This window comes from Rattus norvegicus, chromosome 2, assembly GCF_036323735.1.
Source record: "Rattus norvegicus strain BN/NHsdMcwi chromosome 2, GRCr8, whole genome shotgun sequence".
Taxonomy (NCBI): domain Eukaryota; kingdom Metazoa; phylum Chordata; class Mammalia; order Rodentia; family Muridae; genus Rattus; species Rattus norvegicus.
The window spans coordinates 38,011,404-38,032,128 of record NC_086020.1 but is presented as its reverse complement, the minus strand read 5'-3'; the positions used below and the strand labels follow the sequence as shown (position 1 = coordinate 38,032,128).

General features: G+C 39.9%; 1 pseudogene; it reads right to left on the bottom strand.

Annotated features, from left to right (window-relative positions):
• The window catches only part of LOC134485775 (trifunctional nucleotide phosphoesterase protein YfkN-like), a 36,908-nt pseudogene extending 28,323 nt beyond the window's left edge, over window positions 1-8,585 (bottom strand).
• Window positions 8,586-20,725: the final 12,140 nt, after the last annotated feature.

Here is a 20,725-nt window from a genome sequence, read left to right as displayed (position 1 = left end):
TAATGTCCCAATGTTAGGCCAATCCACTCAGTCCCAACAGTGTCTTCAGTTCTACTGTGCTCCCTTGATTTTCAGGGTGCAGTCCTCTCTCTCTCTCTCTCTCTCTCTCTCTCTCTCTCTCTCTCTCTCTCTCTCTTCTCCTCTCCTCTCCTCTCCTCTCCTCTTCTTTGTTTTACCTAATTTGTATTGATTTCTTTTCCAGTTTGGCCACTTGCTCTTTTCCTCTGCCACACTATTCTCTTCTTTTCTCGTTTACTTAACCATATTTTTTCTTTGTCCTTTATCTTGTCCCAGCTTTATTTCATTCACTTTGACCTAGTTAATTTCAACTTCATGGCCTATTTTATATTAATCTTGTGACTGTGCTTTCTATGGTTATTGATGGTATAGCGGTTGGTTCTGATTAGCTCTGTTTCTATATCTGCTTTGCTTGAGCATTGCCATTATGGCTGTTTGTTTTCTCCTGGGTGGTACTGAAAATTGAGCCCTAGGGGGAAAGCTACCAGTAAAGGAGACTCTCAAATGACAGTGGAAGAGATACCCATTCCAAGAGATAAACAAATTGCTATGTAAAATCACAAGAAGTAAGACAAATTGGAAACATTGTTCTTCCAAAAGTTCACAGCTCTTCAATTAACTGAATCCCAACGCAGAATAACGACTTCTATGCCAAAGAATTCAAAATTATAGTTTTAAAAATGACAACTGAATTCAATGACTAAGTAAACTAATAAAATGAACAAGGCTAATTTAAAGGAGTTGAGAACATCAAGCTGGACGAGATACTCAACAACTCGCATAGGAAATTCAACAAAAACAAGGAACAAAAACAGAAATCAGGACTGAGGATAAGGTTAAGGAGAAACACATGCAAATTTCTGGGACAGGATTCAGAGACCAAACCTACAAATATGTAATGTTAGAAAAGGTTATCAAAATAGAGAGTAAAGGCACAAAAAAAAAAAAGTACTCGTGAAATCAGAGCAGAACCTTTTCCAACTCTAGGTAACCAAATGGACGTTCAAGTTCAAGTTCAAGGAAAACAGGCAGGATTGGACCAGAAGCTTCCATGTGCTGTGATACCTGAGTGCCAAGAGTACAGAACAAAGAAATGATATTAAAAGCTTAAAACGAAGTGCCGAGGTGCTTAAAAAATACACAAACCAATCAGAATTACAACAAACCACCAAAAGAAAGCCTAAAGAACAAGAAAACCTGGGTGGTAGTATTTCAAACCCTGAAATATGACAACTACCAAAGTTACCGTACCAAAATCATCTGTTAATACAGAAGGAGAAATACAGTAACTCCACAATAAACATAAAGTAATCCAGGACACCTAAGCCAGGACTGCACAGCATTTCCAAAGAAATTCTAAATATATACAACTGTGAAAGCTTGGGGCAGAATAAATCACGTAAAGAAGATAAATTAATAATAAATGGAAAGAATAAAATTATTAACAGTAAATTACCAAATCTCTAAGATGAAAGGAAAAGTTACTACTTACCAAATTAAATATAAGCAGTCTTAACTCCCCAGTTAAGGTTCGGACCAGACAACTGAGTTTAAAGTAAGATACAATCATCTCTGGTTCACAAGAAATGAATTTCATAGACAAAACAAAGAAACAGAATGAAAGTGAAAGGGTCTAATAAGACATTCCAATGCGTGCAATCTAAAAGCAACTAAGGGTGGTACCATTTGATCAGGCAAAATAGACTATAAGCCAGAGTTACTCAAGAGGAATAAATAAGGTCACTACTTATTAATTAATAAAGCAATGCATAAAGAATATGCAACAATTACAGATAATATTCTGATTGTCGATATACCCTGTTTGCTAAAATAAAAACTACTGGATATTAATGGAAAGATCCAGATACAGCAATCAATATCTATGCTAATCAGTGGGTAAAGTGGGTAAAATGTTTGGGCATAAGCATAATGACCTCAGTTTGGTTCCCTAGCAACCAATGAAAGCCAGGCATGGTCATGTACATTCATAAACACAGGATGTACAGAAACAGGATGATCTTGGGGGTTGCTGGACAACTGGTCTGAAAGAAAGGACAGCTCAGTATCTAGTGAGAGACTCTGTAAGAGAAAATAAGGTGGTGAGTGACCAAAAATGATACCAACTATACCTCTGGCATGCATGGGTGCATACACCACAAATACATGTGAAAACATGAATGCAACACGCATGTAATGTGTTAAAAGTAAAATTGAGAGTTTCACAGGTAAAACAGCATCGCAAATCTAATGGACAAAACAGGGATCTACAGAACCTTCTAACCATTTCAGGCTTTTATCAGAAGCCCATGAAACTCTCTCTAAAACACTACCATTTTATGCCATAAAGCAAGACTTATGAAACATGAAAATATAAAAAATGGTATCAGATAAGATTACAATGGGATCAAATTACAAGTCAATAGCAAGAAAAGCAAAAAAACGCTGCACTGAGTGATGCTTTTTTGAATGACCAAAAGGTCCTTGGAGTTCTCAAGAATACGAGGATTGGTAAGAAAAGTTGGTTCACTTTTTTGGATATTACTTATTTACATTTCAAATGTTATTCCCTTTCCCAGTTTCCTGTCCATAAACCCCCATCCACTTCCCCTTCTACTATAAGGTTGTTCCCCCTCCCAAACCAGCCATACTCCCGATTCCCCACCCTGATATTCCCTTAAACTGGGGGGTCCAGCCATGGCAGGAACAAGGGCTTCTCCTCCCTTTGGTGCCCAAAAAGGCCATCCTCTGCTACATTTGCAGCTGGAGTCAGGGATCTGTCCAGGTGTATTCTTTAAGTAGTGGTTTAATCCCTGGAAGGTCTGGTTGGGTGGTATTATTGTTCTTATATGGTTGCAAGCCCCTTCACCTCCTTCAATTCATTCTCCAACTCCTACAATACGGATCCCATTCTCAGTTCAATGGTTTGCTGCTAGCATTTGCCTTAGTATTGTTACACTCTGACGCTCAGGTCACTGCTATATCAGGCTCCTGTCAGCATGTACTTCTTGGCTTCACCAATCTTATCTAGTCTTGGTGGCTGAATGTATATGGGATGGATCTCCAGGTGGGGCAGGCTCTGAATGGCCATTCCCTCAGTCTCTGCTCCAAACTTTGTCTCCATATCCCCTCTATGAATACTTTTGTTCCCCCTTTAAAGAAGGACTGAAACATCCCCACTTTGATTGTCCTTCTTGAACTTCATGTGCTCTGTGAATTATATCTTGGGTAATTATAGCTTTTGGGCTAATATCCACTTATCAATGAGTGCATAACATGTGTGGTTTTTTGTCATTGGTTTGGCTCACTCAGGATGACATTTTCTAGTTCAATACATTTGCCTATGAACTTCATGAAGTCATTGTTTTTGATAACTGAGTAGTGCTCCATTGTGTAAATGTACCACCTTTTCTGTATCCATTCCCTGATGAAGGGTATCTGGGTTCTTTCCAGCTTCTGGCTATTATAAATAAGACTGCTGTGAACATAGTGGAGCATGTGTCCTTGTAATATGTTGGAGCATCATTTGGGTATATGCCCAGGAGTGGTATAGCTGGGTCTTCAGGGTAGTGCAATGTCCAATTTTCTGAGAGGGGTCGTACCATCTTGCAATCCCACCAAAAATGGAGGAGTGTTCCTCTTTCTCCACATCCTCACCAGCATCTGTTGTCACCTGAGTTTTTGATCTTAGCCATTCTGACTGGTGTGAGGTGGAATCTCAGGGTTGTTTTGATTTGCATTTCCCTGATAACTAAGGATATTGAACATTTTTTCAGGTGCTTCTCAGCCATTTGATATTCCTCAGCTGAGAATTCTTCATTTAGCTCTGTACCCCATTTTTAATAGGGTTATTTGGCTCTCTGGAGTCTAACTTCTCGAGTTCTTTGTATACATTGGATATAAGCCCTCTAACAGATGTAGGATTGGTAAAGATCTTTTCCCAATTTGTTAGTTGCCAGTTTGTCCTAATGACAGAGTCCTTTGCTTTACAGAAGCTTTGCAGTCTTATGAGGCTTCATTTGTCGATGCTTATTTTTAGAACATAAGCCATTGGTGTTTTGTGCAGGAAATTTTTCCCAGGACCCATGTGTTCGAGGCTCTTCCCAACTTTTTCTTCTGTCACTTTGAATGTATCTGGTTTTATGTGGAGGTCCTTGATCCACTTGGACTGAAGCTTTGTACAGGGCATTAAGAATGGGTTGATTTGCATTCTTCTACATGCTGACCTCCAGTGAACCAGCACCATTTGTTGAAAATGCTATCTTTTTCCATTGGATGGTTTTAGCTCCTTTGCCAAAGATCAAGTGACCATAGGTGTGTGGGTTCATTTCTGGGTCTTCAATTCTATTCCACTGATCTACCTGCCTGTCTCTGTACCAATACCATGCAGTCTTTATCACTATGGCTCTGTAATACTGCTTGAGGTCAGGGATGGTGATTCCCCCAGAAGTTCTTTTATTGTTGGGGATAGTTTTAGCTATCCTGGGTTTTTTATTAAAAATGAATCGGCAAATTGCTCTTTCTAACTCTATAAAGAATTGAGTTGGCATTTTGATGGGGATCACATGGAATCTAGAGATTGCTTTCTGCAAGATGGCCGATTTTACTCTATTAGTACTGCCAATCCATGAGCGTAAGAGAATGTTCCATCTTCTGAGATCTTCTTCAGTTGCTTTCTTCAGGGACTTGAAGTTCTCGTCATACAGATCTGTCACTTGTTTGGTTAGAGTCACACCAAGGTATTTTATGTTATTTGTGACTATTGTGAAGGGTGTCATTTCCCTAATTTCTTTCTTAACCTGTTTATCCTTTGACTAGAGGAAGACTACTGATTTGTTTGAGTTAATTTTATATCCAACAACTTTGCTGACATTATCAGGCTTAGTTCTCTGGTGGAACTTTTGGGGTCACTTAAGCATACTATCATATCATCTGCAAATAGTGATATTTTGACTTCTCCCTTTCTAACTGTATCCCTTTGATTTCTTTTTGTTGTCTGATTGCTCTGGCTAGAACTTCAAGAACTATATTGAATAGTTAGGGAGAGAGAGTGGACAGTCTTGTCTAGTCCCTGATTTTGGTGGGATTGCTTCAAGTTTCTCTCCATTTAGTTTAATGTTGGCTACTGGTTTGCTGTATATGGCTTTTACTATGTTTAGGTATGGGCCTTGAATTCCTGATCTTTCCAAGACTTTTATCCAGAAGGGTTGTAGAATTTTGTCGAATGATTCCTCAGCATCTAATGACATGATCATGTGTTTTTTTCTTTGAGTTTGCTTACATAGTGGATTCTGTTGATGGATTTCTGTATATTGAACCTTCTGTATACCTGGGATGAAGCCTACTAGATCACGATGGATGATTGTTTTGATGTGTTCTTGGATTCAGATTATAAGAAGTTTATTGTTTTTGTGTCGATATTCATAAGGGGAAATTTGTCTGAAGTTCTCTTTGTTGGGTCTTTCTGTGGTTTAGATATAAGTGCGATTGTGGCTTCGTAGAAGGAATTTGGTATTGTTCCTTCTGTTTCTGTTTTGTGGAATAGTTTGGACAGTATTAGTATGAGGTCTTCAGTGAAAGTCTGATAAAATTCTGTACTAAACCGATCTGGTCCTGGGCTTTCTTTGGTTAGGAGACGTTTAATAATTGCTTCTATTTCTTTAGGAGATATGCAACTGTTTAGATGGTTTATCTGATCCTGATTTCACTTTGGTACCTGTCTAGAAAATTGTCCATTTCATACAGATTTTCCAGTGTTGTTGAATATAGGCTTTTGCAATAGAATCAGATGATTTTTTTTAATTTCCTCAGATTCTCTTGTTATGTCTCCCTTTTCATTTCTGATTTTGTTAACTTGGACACACTCTCTGTGCCCTCTGTTTAGCCTGGCTAAGGGTTTATCTATCTTGTTGATGTTCTCAAAGAAACAGCTCCTGGTTTTGTTGGTTCTTTGTATAGTCCTTTCTGTTTCTACTTGGTTGATTTCAGCCCTGAGTTTGATTACTTCCTCCCTTCTACTCCTCTTGGGTGTATTTACTTCTTTTTGTCCTATAACTTTTAGGTGAGCTGTCAAGCTGCTAATGTATGCTTTCTCCAGTTTCTTTCTGCAGGCACTCAGAGCTATGAGTTTTCCTCTTAGCACTACTTTCATCATGTCCCACTAGTTTGGGTATGTTGTATCTTCATTTTCATTAAATTCTAAAAAGTCTTTCATTTCTTCATTTCTTCCTTGACCAAGTTATCATTGAGTAGAGCATTGTTCAACTTCCATGTATACGTGAGCTTTCTGTTGTTTTTGTTGTTATTGAAGACCAGCCTTAATCCTTAATGATCTGACAGGATACATGGGATTATTTCAATATTCTTGTATCTGTTGAGGCCTGTTTTGTGATCCATTATATGATCAATTTTGGAGAAAGGAGCATGAGGTGTTGAGAAGTAGGTATATTCCTTCATTATAGGATGAAATGGTCTATAAATATCTGTTAAATCCATTTGGTTCATAAATTCTGTTAGTTTTTCTATTTCTCAGTTTAGTTTCTGTTTCTATGATCTGTCCACTGATGAGAGTGGGGTGTTGAAATCTCCCACTATTATTATGTGAGATGCAATGTGTGCTTTGAGCTTTAGTAAGGTCTCTTTTATGAATGTAGGTGCCCTTGCATTTGGATATTCAGGATTGAGAGTTCATCTTGGTAGACATTTCCTTTGATGAATATGAAGTGTCCTTCTTTATCTTTTTTGATAATTTTTGGTTCAAAGTCTATTTTATTCAATATTAGAATGGCTACTCCTGCTTGTTTTTTCAAGCTTTGTATTTGCTTGGAAAATTGTTTTCCAGCCTTTTATTCTGAGGTAGTGTCTGTCTTTGTCACTGAGGAATGCTTCCTGTATGCAGCAAAATACTGGGTCCTCTTTCTGTACCCAGTCTGTTAGTATAGGTCTTTTTATTGGGGAATTGAGACCATTGATCTTAAGAGATATTAAGGAATAGTGATTGTTGTTTCCTTTGTTGTTGTTGTTGTTGTTGTTGTTGTTGTTGTTGTTTTTAGAGGTGGAATTATGTTTGTGTGGCTCTCTTCTTTTGGTTGCATTGCAAGATTACTTTCTTGCTTTTTCTAGGGTGTAGTTTCCCTCCTTGTGTTGGAGTTTTCCATCTATTATCCTTTGTAGGGTTGGATTTGTAGAAAGTTATTGTGTAAATTTGGTTCTGTCATGGAATATCTTTGTTTCTCCTTCTATGGTAATTGATAGTTTTGCTGGATATAGTAGCCTGGGTTAGGATTTGGGTTCTCTTAGGGTCTGTATGACATCTGTCCAGGATCTTCTGGCTTTCATAGTCTCTGGTGAGAAGTCTGCTGTAATTCTGATAGGTCTTCCTTTATTTGTTACTTGATCTTTTCCCCTTACTGCTTTTAATATTCTTTCTTTGTTTTTTGCATTTTGTGTTTTGACTATTATGTGACGGGAGGAATTTCTTTTCTGGTTCAATCTATTTGGAGTTCTGTGGGCTTCTTGTATGTTTATGGACAACTCTTTCTTTAAGTTAAGGAGGTTTTAGTTTTCTTCTATAATTTTATTGAATATATTTACTGGCCCTTTAAGTTGAGAGTCTTCACTTTCTTCTATACCTATTATCCTTAGGTTTGATCTTCTCATTGTGACCTGAATTTCCTTGAAGTTTTGGATTAGAAGCTTTTTGCATTTTGCATTTTCTTTGAGGGTGTAGAGAGCTGCGATGTGCAGCACTTCAAAGACGGCACTGGTTTCCGCCTTCCACCCTCCCAACAGTGAGTGCTCCTTGCAGTAAACAAGTCCTTATTTGGCTATGTCTGCCTGGCCCAATAGCTTCCACATAGTGACAGCCTATCTACATGACCCACGTGGCTTGCTAGGACTGGCCAGTGCTGGCTATTTAAGTGTGGTGCAGGGCGTTCCCCGGGAAGAGAGAGAGTCAGGAGGGAGAGAGTCAGAAGAGAGAGAGTCAGAAGAGATAGAGGTCAGAAGATTGTATCAAGGTTCCTGAATAAAACTGCTTGAAGAAGATCTCCTGTGGTCGTGTCTTCCTTGCTGGTCGAGGTTGGGCGGCAAGTGGTGGCCCATACGGGGAATCCTCAAATCCACCGTAAAGGGACTCAACTCTCTCCGAGATCAGAACTTCTTGCAGTCAGGGCAGCGCTGGAAAGTTCCCGAGGTAAGGTGGGACAATAAGGACCACGGAAAATAAGCGGCTATAAAGTCTCAGGGTAGTGAGCAAGTAAAGTTCGCGGTAACAGCGAACTGAAAGTCAAGTTCGCGGTAGCAGCGAACCGAAAGCAAAGTTCGCAGTAGCAATGAACCAAAAGGAGACAATAAGGTTCCCAGGTTTTGGGACGAGGGTTAAGTTCTCGGATTGAGACAATAAGGTTCCCGGTTTTGGGACAAGTCGCAAAGCTCTCAGATTGAGACTATAAGGTTCCCGGTTTTGGACAAGTTAAGAGGGACGTAACTTACACCCGGAAATCTGGAGAGTTTTCTGCATTACTACAGCCATTGTTACTGCTAATAGCAGTTTCTGCCGCCGCAGCCATTGCTGCGGCCATATCCCATACCTCCGTAGTACAGACTGCAGCAGCTGTAAGTAATTTATCTGCAGCTGTAAGTAATCTATCCGCAGGTGTTGCAGAAGCTTTAGATGTTCAGGGTAATATTAATAGTTAAAAGCGGGAATTTTGCTGCTGTATCAAAGGGTCGATTTGCTCCAGGAACAAGCGGATATTATGATGGGTGTGACTTTGAGTTTTATGGTTATATCATTACTCTGGGAGAGAGTACAGGATACAAGCTTTTCTGGTTTCAGACTAAGGAACACAGTATTTTGGGAGAATGATTTTGTCTTTGTCCTTTTAAAAGGTGTGATTAGGCTCTGGAAACCTCACAGAGTCATACTGATCAGATTTGATAGAGGTAGACCGCCTGAAAAATTTATTCAGGAGCAGCAAACCGAAAGCAAAGTTCGCGGTAACAGCGAACCGAAAGTAGCAAGATGCGCAGTGAATTTAGCCATAGCAGCATAGAAAGTTTTTGTCATGGGGACCTCACAGTCTCATCCAATTTTCCTGGCTCAAGAGCTGTTTGAGCGAAAGAAACTAAAAATAAAAAGGAGCATCATAGAGAGATTTTTGAGCGAATGTGATGCCATTGCACCCTGGTTTGCAGCCTCTGGTAATCTCACGGTGATGAGCTGGGACAAGCTAGGGAAAGACCTTGATTTTGCCGGGGAACAGGGGATTCTAAGACCTGGGGTCCATCCAGTATGGCGCTTAGTGCGTAGCTGCCTTGAGGATCAGAAATGTTGTCAGGCAGCTATAGAGAAGGGGCAAGCTGCCCTAGAAATGCTTCAAGAGGAGAGGTCAGAAAAGCAGGGAAGCGCAAAGGAGACAGACTCAGAAAAAACAGATACAGAGGAGGAAACAGACGAAACAGATTCAGAAGAAGAGTTACAAGAGTTGATAGATAAAATGCGGAAACAGTCTCTAAGGAATAGACAGAAGAAGAATAGGAAAAAGCCTAAAATGGTGGAGGAACCTCCTGGGCGGTTCCCCTCGGCTCCTCCCTGCAGTGTTGTAGAGGAAGTAGAGTTTCGGGTAGTACATTCTGCCCAGGAGTGTGGAAGGCAGTCCGCACAGAACTACATCTGGCCTATCCTGTTTATGTGGATGCTAATCAACAGAGGTATCATGAGCCTTTAGACTTTAAGGTGATCAAGTCCCTGGCGGAATCAGTCAGGACATATGGCATTACAGCCTCCTTTACTATTGCTCAGGTTGAGGCCTTACAAAGATTTTGCATGACTCCTAATGATTGGACCACCCTGGTGTGAGCGTGCCTCAGCCCAGGGCAGTATCTAGATTGGAGAGCTTTTCTAATTGAATATGCCAATGAACAGGCTGCTGCCAATTTTCGGTGTTCCTGAGATTCATGCCGATACGTTATGACCTTTAAGCCCACTCCTCTAATTTGTCTAAACAGTTGTCAAGTTATTTTTTAGGTAATTGGACTGGAGAATTTGATTTCTTAATGGATCAGCTACATGTAGCCATCGTGACCATGAACTCCACATGTGCGGATGCTAGACTGGCTACGGGATTGTCATCTTGGATTGCTGCTGCTATGAATCATCTTAGATAGTGGGCGGGTATGGGAGCCCTAGCTGGACTCTTGTTGCTGGTCTCCCTAGTGAGCCTGTGGTGTCTCTGTAGAATGAGGTTTGTCCAGAGGCGGCACGCGGCTATGCTGGTACAGACATTAACAGCCATTGAAGCAGGACAGTCCCCTAAAGCCTGGCTTACGGTCATTCAGAAGACCTAGTTGCACCTCGCCCCTGAGTATATGTGAATGACCTTGCCCAGCGACGGGCAACTTCCCTTCTACCTAAGGCACGGAACCTTGTGAGCAACGAGGTGTCCTACGACGGGTTTAATGAAGGGATGATCCTAAGACGGGGGGGTCGCCACATTCAGTGGTGCCTTTGCCTGCTTGATTAATTAAACAAAAAGGGGGAACTGTAGAGAGCTGCGACGTGCCCCGCCTCAAAGATGGCGCTGGTTCCCGCCTTCCACCCTCCCAACAGTGAGCGCTCCTTGCAGTAAACAAGTCCTTATTTGGCTATGTCTGCCTGGCCCGATAGCTTCCGCATAGTGACAGCCTATCTACATGACCCACGTGGCTTGCTAGGACTGGCCAGTACTGGCTATTTAAGTGTGGTGCAGGGCGTTCCCTGGGAAGAGAGAGAGAGAGAGAGAGAGAGAGAGAGAGAGAGAGAGAGTGTGTGTGTGAGTGAGTCAGGAGGGGGAGAGTCAGAAGAGAGAGAGAGTCAGAAGGAGAGAGAGTCAGAAGGAGAGAGAGTCAGAAGAGAGAGAGTCAGAAGAGAGAGAGTCAGAAGAGATAGAGGTCAGAAGATTGTATCAAGGTTCCTGAATAAAACTGGTTGAAGAAGATCTCCTGTGGTCGTGTCTTCCTTGCTGGTCGAGGTTGGGCGTGGCATGAGGGTACTTTCCCCAAGATTCTCTCTTTCATCTCTTATATTCTGTTGGTGATGCTTGTGTCTATGACTTCTGATCTCTTTCCTAGATTTTCTATCTCCAGGGTTATCTCCCTTTGTGCTTTCTTTATTGTTTCTATTTCCATCTTTAAATCCTGGAATGTTTTGTTCAATTCCTTTCCCTGTTAGGTTGTGTTTTCATGTAATTCTTTAAGGGATTTTTGTGTTTCCTCTTTAAGGGCTTCTACTTGTTTACCTGTGTTGTCCTGTATTGCTTTAAAGAAGTTATTTATGTCCTTCTTAAAGTCCTCTACCATTATCATGAGATGTGATTTTAAAACCAAATCTTGCTTTTCCAGTGTGTTTGGATATCCAGTATTTGCTTTGATGGGAGAACTGAGCTCTGATGATGCCAAGTAGTCTTGGTTTCGGTTGCTTAGGTTCCTGTACTTGCCTCTTCCCATCAGGTTGTCTGGTGTTAGCTTATCTTGCTGTCTCTGACAGTGGCTTGATCTTTCTGTAAGCCTGTGTGCCAGCACTCCTGTAGACCTGTTTCCTTTCAGCTGGATCTGGGAACAGAGAGCTGCTCCTGTGTTGTGTGTCCTGAGCCTCCAGGAAGGTCACTTGGAGAAGAAGAGTTGGTCTTGGTCTTACCTATGCTCTCAGGTGTGTCAGTGCTCCTGGCGACTGACTTTTGGCTCTTGGTACAGGCAGAAACAGGAAGGATCCTGCCCTTTACTGCTCCAAGGTTCCTGTGCCGGGAGGGGACAGAGGGCAGTAGGTGGGTTCCTTTTGGGTCAGGAATGTAGGCAGAAGTAACTGTCTCCTTTGAGCTCTCAGGATTGTCCGCACTTCTGAGAGTCCAGCTCTCTCTCCCGCACAGGATTTGGGTACAGAGCAAGTTGGTTCTTTAAAAAAAAAAAATAAAAGCCGTAATAGAAACAGTATAAAAGATCCAAATTAATAAAATCAGAGATGAAAGAGGTGTATGAGATGAGATCACAACTGGATCAATTGATAAAGTCAGAGATACCACTGAAATACAAATATCATTAGGGACTGTGTTAAAACATAATTAATTGGAAACCCTACAAGAAATGTATAAAATCTTAGATATACCTGACCCTCCAAAATCAACTAGACAGAAGCAGCACAGATATATTTATATTGAGCAATGAGACTCAAGGCAGTAATAAAGTTTATCTTAAAAAAGGAAAAAGGCAAGCCCAGGACTGGGTGGATAGACTGCAGAGTTCTATCAGACATTTAAAGAACAAACACCAAGGGCTCCTCAAATTCTTCTACAAAATAAAAAGTGAATGCTTGTAAGCTTATGAAACCCAGGTAATAAATTACATTCCAAGGCTAGTTCATCAACACATTAAAGAGATTATATATACCATGATCAAATTGCTTTCATACCTGAGATGCAAGAACAGTTCACAATATGCAAATCAGTTAATGTGACAAACACATAAATGAAACCATGAACAAAATGCAGAAAAAGAAAGGACCCACCATTGACAAAAACAGCACCCCTCATAACAAAGGCTCTGAGGAATTTAAAACATCTTCATAGAAGTGGGGGGGGGGAGATGGGAGAGGGGAAAATGGATAACATTTGAAATGTAAATACATAAAATATTCAATAAAAATCCTATAAAATAGACAGGTAATGGCTATGTATGTCAATCCTATATCCAAAATTATATTGAATGGATAAAAACTGAAAGTATTAGTTCTGAGATCCAGAATATGTACTTTCTCTTGTTCAATATAGTTATTGAATTCTTAGCTACAGCAATAAGACAAGAAAAACAGGAATTAGCCCTATTCTAGAAGGACATGATCCCATACTCAAAAGCCTCTGTAAAAACTCCAACAAAATACTCTTACTCTGACAAATAATTTTAATCATGGTATGAGGATTCAAAGTCAGCACACATTATTCCTCAGCCTTTTGGCTAAGATCAAGTGTAGTATCAAAGTCAGCACACAAAATACCATAATTTTTCTCTATATCAGGCAAAATTCTACTAAGAAATAAGACAAACAACTTGATTCACAAACCCACAAGCACTATGAGTGTTCAACCATACATGGAATATCTGTATGAATCATTTCCTTCAAGACTCAGGAAACGTCACAGAAGAGGGGGTGGAAAGAATGCAAGGGACATAAAGTAGGGAGTAGTGTTGAGACTTGACTGATGCATATGAACTTCTCCTAATTTTATTAAGAAAGTCATACTGGTTTTACACCAGTATGATATGTTTTTATTACAGCTCCATAATGTATCCCAAGATCTGGAACGGAGATCCATTGACCACTGTTTTTTTTTAACCCAGAATCATTTTGACTAACCAGAGTCTTTTGGACATTTTTTTCTATATCTATATCTATGGAGAGTGAAATGGAAATTTTAATTGTGATTGTATTGAATCTGTAAATGGCTTTTGGTAGAATGATCATTTTCACAATATCAATTCTACCGATCCATAAGCCTAAGAGGTCTTTCCATTTTCAAGTGTCTTTATCTCTTTCTCCAGAGCTTTAAGGCTTTCATTGTAAAAGTCTGTCATCTTGTTAGGCAGGTTTATTGCAAAATGTTATTTTCTTTGAGCTATTATGAATTGAAGTATATCCATGACATCCTTCTCAACATTTGTTGGCACTGAAAACCTATTGCTTTGTGCTAATTGATTCTGTTTCCTACCATGTTGCTGCATTGATCGTTTCTAGTTTTCTGGTAGAAATTTTAGGATCTTTTATGTATAATCTCATGTCGTCTGTAAATAGGAGTCATTTAACTTCTTTCCCTATTTATGTCCCTTTAATTTTCTTCTCTTGCCTTATTGCTCCAACTCGTGCTCCAAACACAGAGGGAATAGTGGACAACCCTGTCTAATTCCTGATTTTAGCGGGATGGTTGCAGTTTTTCTCCCCTTACAATGATGTTTGTTGTTGGCTTCCCATGTATAGCATTTATTATGTTGAGGTGTGCTCCTCCTCGTCCAGCTACTTTCAAAGGTTTTTCTGCATCTACTGAGATGACATGATTTTTATCAGTAAGATCAATTATTTCATTTACTGAATTTCCCGACTTACACAAAGCCAACTTGGCCAGCATTGATAATCTTTCTGATGTCTGTCTGCTGGGTATACAATTATTTTATTGAGCACTTTTAAAACTGTTATCCAACACCAAGTGGTCACCCCTGAAAACATAAAGTAACTGGTTGTATTTATATATATATATATATATATATATATATATATATATATATATATATATATATATATATTAGAAATATATATATTACATAGATATTACTATCAGTTTTATATATATATATGTAATTAAAGAAAAAGTAGTCATCTCAAAAAGAAAACACGTATTATAAAAAGACAAAGTTGGGAGGGTACAAACTGGTGGATAGGTGGAATTGGAGAAAATGAGAGGAACATATATTTCGTTAAATACATGTATAAATTTTAAAATTAAAAAGGAGCTGGAAGGATGCCTATGCAGTTAAGAGCACTGCTTGCTCTTTCACAGGATCCAGGTTCAGTTCCCAGCACCCACATAATAGCTAGTAACCATGTATAACTCCAATTTCAGTCCGTGCACTAAATACATGTGGTATACAGACATACCTGCAAGCAAAACATACACATAAGATAAAAATAATAAGACCTCAAAAAATTTAATCAAGCTGTGATGGCAAGTGATTTTAATCTCTGTACTCAAGAGGCAGAAGCAGGATGATCTCTGTGAGTTCAATGCCAGCCTCGTCTAAACAAACTCTGTGCCAGTCAGGAATACATAGCAAGGTAATTTCAATAAATCAGTTTTTAAAAATAAACATAAAAGACCCAGGGACATCACTTAAAAAATGATATATTTATGATGCACTCAAGCTTCTGTCTTGCAGAAATCCAAAAGACAAATGTCAGCAAAAATAAAGCAGAAAGGAAAAATATACAAGTAAAGCCAAACATTTTCATTCACTGAGAAATTTACAAAGTTACAAAGTTGATACACCCTAGCGAGATTGAGAGAAATATCGTTATAAATAGCAAGATAAAAGAAAAGTAACACTATAGACCCTATATAAGTACTCTTCTGATAAAACATTTGAAAAAAGAAAGCAACATACCAAAACTGACACAAAGATATTTTTAAAATCTGACTTATCACTATTAAAATAGCTGAACCACACTTTAGAACTTTTCAACAGAAACTTCTATCCTAGCTATTCCTTCAAAGATTTTTGAAGAAATAACGCTGTTCCTATACAAATTCTTTCAGAGAGGAGAAAAAGAGTGGCATCGTCCTATACATATTATCTCACTGTTATCTTCACACCATAATTACAAATGTACAGGATAAATCTTAAGCTAAATTTTGACAAATTGAGTTAAGTGACATTTAAAAAGATTAAGACGCTCAATGGCAATCCTATCCTACAACTCTTTTTCAAATTATGCAGACAAAACTTCAACATCTAGTCATAGTTTTGAAATTATATACAAGCTAGGAATGTAACAGTTTAGTCTAGAAAATCTTGAGATGATAAATTAACCACACGGATTTCCATAGAAAAGTTATGTGAAAACACGAATGCTGAAGACCAGCTAGGGGATTTATATCATTGAACATGAGGACTTACGATAAAGTCATGGTGACTACTATACGATTTCTAAGATTAGTGGGGAAGTATAATCCAGAAACAGATGCCTGCATGCACGGTCACTTGATTAGTTAACACATACACACACATTCCTGAAATTTAGTACTAAAAAAGGAATCTTTTTCAGTGAAAGCTACATATAAATATGTAAAATGCAACATTAAAATATAAATAGTTGTACAAGTGATGCACAACTAAAAGATGAATAGTTTCTCGATCATACATGAAAATTAAGTTTTTACTGCTCTAAAAGTGGTTGGACCTGGAAGGATGGAGCCTATGAGCTGGATTAAAGTCTCATTAACCATGGGTTAAGATGAACCATGTGAACAAAGTATATCATCGCAAGGACAAGGCACAAGTGACAAAAACATGTTTTTCCAACAGAGGCATATAAACAAATAACAACAGCCAGCTGTAATTCATAACCTGAGGCAAACCCACTCATACCCACTAAACCTGGGAGGGGCCTGAAGCACACTGCAAGAACAATTCCCTGGTTCTGAGGAAACGAGGGTCACAAGACTCTTCTCTTGTTTCTGTTTTGTCTGGTTTTCTTGGAGCCTCTCATGAGCACTCAGAACTCCCCCCACATGATGACACCATTCTTATTCCCCCCACATGATGACACCAATCTTATTCCCCCCACATGATGACACCAATCTTAGACCGTGTTTGACGTTTGAGCACTCAGAACTCCCCCCACACGAGCACTCAGAACTGCCCTCACATGATGACACCAGTCTTAGACCGTGTTTGACGTTTGAGAATGGGTAAGATGGGACAGTAGGTAAAAGTATTTGCTGCCAAGCCTATGTTCTATAAATCAATTCCAGGGCCCCGCGTGGTGGAGGAAGAAAACCATCTCAAGTTATCCTTAGCTGCTGCGCCCCCACACACACACGCACAGGGACTCAAATGCATATGCACACATGTACACATGCACATGCTCGCATGGACGAATAAACACACGATACATGAATGTAACAAAAATGAATATGAATCACAGATATAATTTAAAGATCAAAATGATAGGCCATTTAGGAGAAATCGTACAAGGCTATCGTCATGACTTTGAAGCAATGGTTTCTGAAGCAGACCAGAAAAAAAGTACAAATCACACAATAAAAAAAAAATCGATAAATAAAAGTTTAAGTTAAAATCTTCTGCTGATCAAAACATATCATTATAAGAAAATGGAAAAAAAACACTGACTAAATAACATATGTGGAAATCACATATTCAGCAATGGAATTGGATGTAAAATAAATTAACAACCATTACAAATCAACTTCACACAGACAATTCAGTTTTTTAATTGAGAAAAAAATACCAAGAACTTGGGCATGAGGCTAGCCTATGCAATTCAGTGAGATTCTGTCTCGAGCTAACTAACAGAAGAAATAAAAGATAAACTTAAAAGATAAACAGAAAAAAAAAACAACCAAGAAATACATACAACTGGCCCATAAACATATTAAAATGTTTAATATCGTTACTCAAGAAGAAATTCAAATTAAACCTACAATTGTATGTTACAATACACCTACCAGTATGATAAAAATAGACAATGCTAAAACATCAAGAAAACGGAATAATCAAAATTTTCATATACTGCTGATGGTACAAGTATTTTGAGAAAATGCTTGGCAGCACTTAGTAAAGCTACACATATGTCTGTATATGACAGAGAAACTTCACTTCTGGGCATGCATTCAAGAGAAATGATTGCTTCTAGCTACCGAAAGAATTATGTAAGAATGCTAATAGTGATTTCATAAGAGCAAATATTAGAAACCATCCAAACGTCCTTCAACATCGGAACAGATGAGTAAATTATGGTATAGTTCACACATTGCAACATAATTCAGTAAGAAAAAGAACAAATTATTGCTACACACAACAGTTTGACTGAATCCCAAGTGTGTGAGAAAAGCTCACAGAAATGAGGACACCCCGTATCATGAGGAGTGGTGGATGAAGGCCCATCTTCCCACTGTTGGGATTGAGGGGTCCTGAGATGTGCTAGAAATGTTCATATTTTGATTATTTAAAAACCATATAGAACCCTAGACTTAAGGAATTGGAAAGATCAGCAGATCTAGTTGATAACTTGCTTTTAAAGGTTAAAAAGTGGAAATAATACATAAGCTTATGCAAGTCAACAAAAACACATGGATACAAAAACTGAGTAGTATATGAGTCGGAAAGGTTCTGTGAGATGACAACTGTACTTAGAAAGGCAATAGATGTCAAAGGATTTCATCTGAGTTTTAAGAATCCAGTAAGCAAACGAGGAAAACTTTGGGAGCAAAACTACAAAAGTTTTAAGAACTTCAGTGTCTGTGATAACTGAAGTGCTCCTGTTCACACCGTGTAAAGAAGCATTTGCTAATGTTTTTCTGACCAGTAGCAGGAGCTGTCTATCAAAACTCATTTCCCAGGTCCTATCCCATACGTACATAATCAGAAACACTGAGATAAGACACAAAAACTTGTGTTTAACAACTCCTTTGGACGATTCCAATACATACTTGAGAAATGGGATGGAGAAATGGATCAGTGGTCAAAGCATTGGCTGCTCTTTTCTCTCTCTCTTTTTTTTTTTTTTTTTTTTTTTTTTTTTTTTTTTTTTTTTGGAGCTGAGGACCGAACCCAGGGCCTAGTGCTCTACCACTGAGCTAAATCCCCAACTCCCAGCTGCTCTTTCAAAGGACTTGGGTTTCCTAGCAACCACATGGTGTCTCACAACTGTCTAATTCAAATCCCAGGGGATCTATCAAATCCCAGGGGATCTAGCACTCTCTTCTGGCCTTCTTGGGCACAAGGCATGCATGTGGTGCACAGACACCCATATACTTTTAATAATTACACTTTAATTAAATTTAATTAACGTCGAGAAATAAAACTATAAAGGAAACTAGATTTTAAAACTATAAACATATACCATCAATGCAGTTTTAGTCACTGTAAATATTTTATAAATTATTGAGATGAAATCAAATGAGGAATCGGGGTTATAATAAAGAGTCTGAGAGAGAAACTGGCAAGCTGATTTTAAGCCTATTCAAGGAGACATCGAAATGAGTATCCTCAGTAGACAGATGGAAATATAGGTCTAAAAAGGAGGTTAGATCCAAATTATAGGTCCACAAATAGAACAGATGAAGTAGTTAAAACCAAAAGAATTTACAAACTGCTTTATACTACCAAGTCTTAAAGAAACAAATATTATGAAATTAGTTTGATATTGATGTCAAAAATGATATAGATAGAAGTTCTCAAATTTTCAATTTCAAGATTCCCTCTCCCAGCACCCCTAAAAGCTAAGAAATTAACAAACGCACCTACTAACTAAAAAACAACAAAGACTAAGGACATGTATTTTTATAAAGAATATATTTGCAAACACAGATGGCACACTTGTGCGAATCTCATGTCTACCTACTTCCTGTTTCATTCAATTTACTGGAACAGACTGCTCTGTATGCAGTATATTTTTAAAATCTGGCCTTGCACAGGTAAGTGTCTAGGAAAACATTTCAATGAGGTTTCTGGATAATTGTGACTATTTTCCTTTGCTACTATCCAAAATTCCTGTAGGACGGTTTCCCAAAATAGTTTTCAATGTGATATGTCAAGTCGTGAATTAACTCGTCAAACTCTATACACTCAGAACAAAATAAAAATGAACAAAGCAGAGACCCAACCGCCTGGTCAGGTGGGCACTCCTGAGGCTGCAGAGCAGAAGAGACCACCAACACTGCTCACCCCTGCCCACATCCCTGGCCCAAGAGGAAACTGTATAAGGCCTCTGGGCTCCCGTGGGGGAGGGCCCAGGAGCGGCAGGACCCCTGCCAGAGACACCGCCGGACCCTGAAGGAAACAGACCGGATAAACAGTTCTCTGCACCCAAATCCCGTGGGAGGGAGAGCTAAACCTTCAGAGAGGCAGACAGGCCTGGGAAACCAGAAGAGACTGCTCCCTGCACACACATCTCGGACGCCAGAGGAAAAAGCCAAAGACCATCTGGAACCCTGGTGCACTGAAGCTCCCGGAAGGGGCGGCACAGGTCTTCCTGGTTGCTGCCGCTGCAGAGAGCCCCTGGACAGCACCCCACGAGCAAACCTGAGCCTCGGGACCACAGGTAAGACCAAATTTTCTGCTGCAAGAAAGCTGCCTGGTGAGCTTGGGACACACGGAAGCAGAATTTCTCTAGGACCGGGCACGTTCTGTGTTTACCGGAAGTCCCACACCCGCGGATCCCGGCCCGCAGCAGCTCTCTGCTCCCAGACCCGGTGAGAGAGAGACCCAACCGCCTGGTCAGGTGGGCACTCCTGAGGCTGCAGAGCGGAAGAGACCACCAACACTGCTCACCCCTGCCCACATCCCTGGCCCAAGAGGAAACTGTATAAGGCCTCTGGGCTCCCGTGGGGGAGGGCCCAGGAGCAGCAGGACCCCTGCCAGAGACACCGCCGGAACCTGAAAGAAACAGACTGGATAAACAGTTCTCTGCACCCAAATCCCGTGGGAGGGAGAGCTAAACCTTCAGAGAGGCAGACAGGCCTGGGAAACCAGAAGAGACTGCTCCCTGCACACACATCTCGGACGCCAGAGAAAAAAGCCAAAGACCATCTGGAACCCTGGTGCACTGAAGCTCCCGGAAGGGGCGGCACCGGTCTTCCTGGTTGCTGCCGCTGCAGAGAGCCCCTGGGCAGCACCCCACGAGCAAACCTGAGCCTCGGGACCACAGGTAAGACCAAATTTTCTGCTGCAAGAAAGCTGCCTGGTGAACTCAAGACACAGGCCCACAGGAACAGCTGAAGACCTGTAGAGAGGAAAAACTACACGCCCGAAAGCAGAACACTCTGTCCCCATAACTGACTGAAAGAGAGGAAAACAGGTCTACAGCACTCCTGACACACAGGCTTATAGGACAGTCTAGCCACTGTCAGAAATAGCAGAACAAAGTAACACTAGAGATAATCTGATG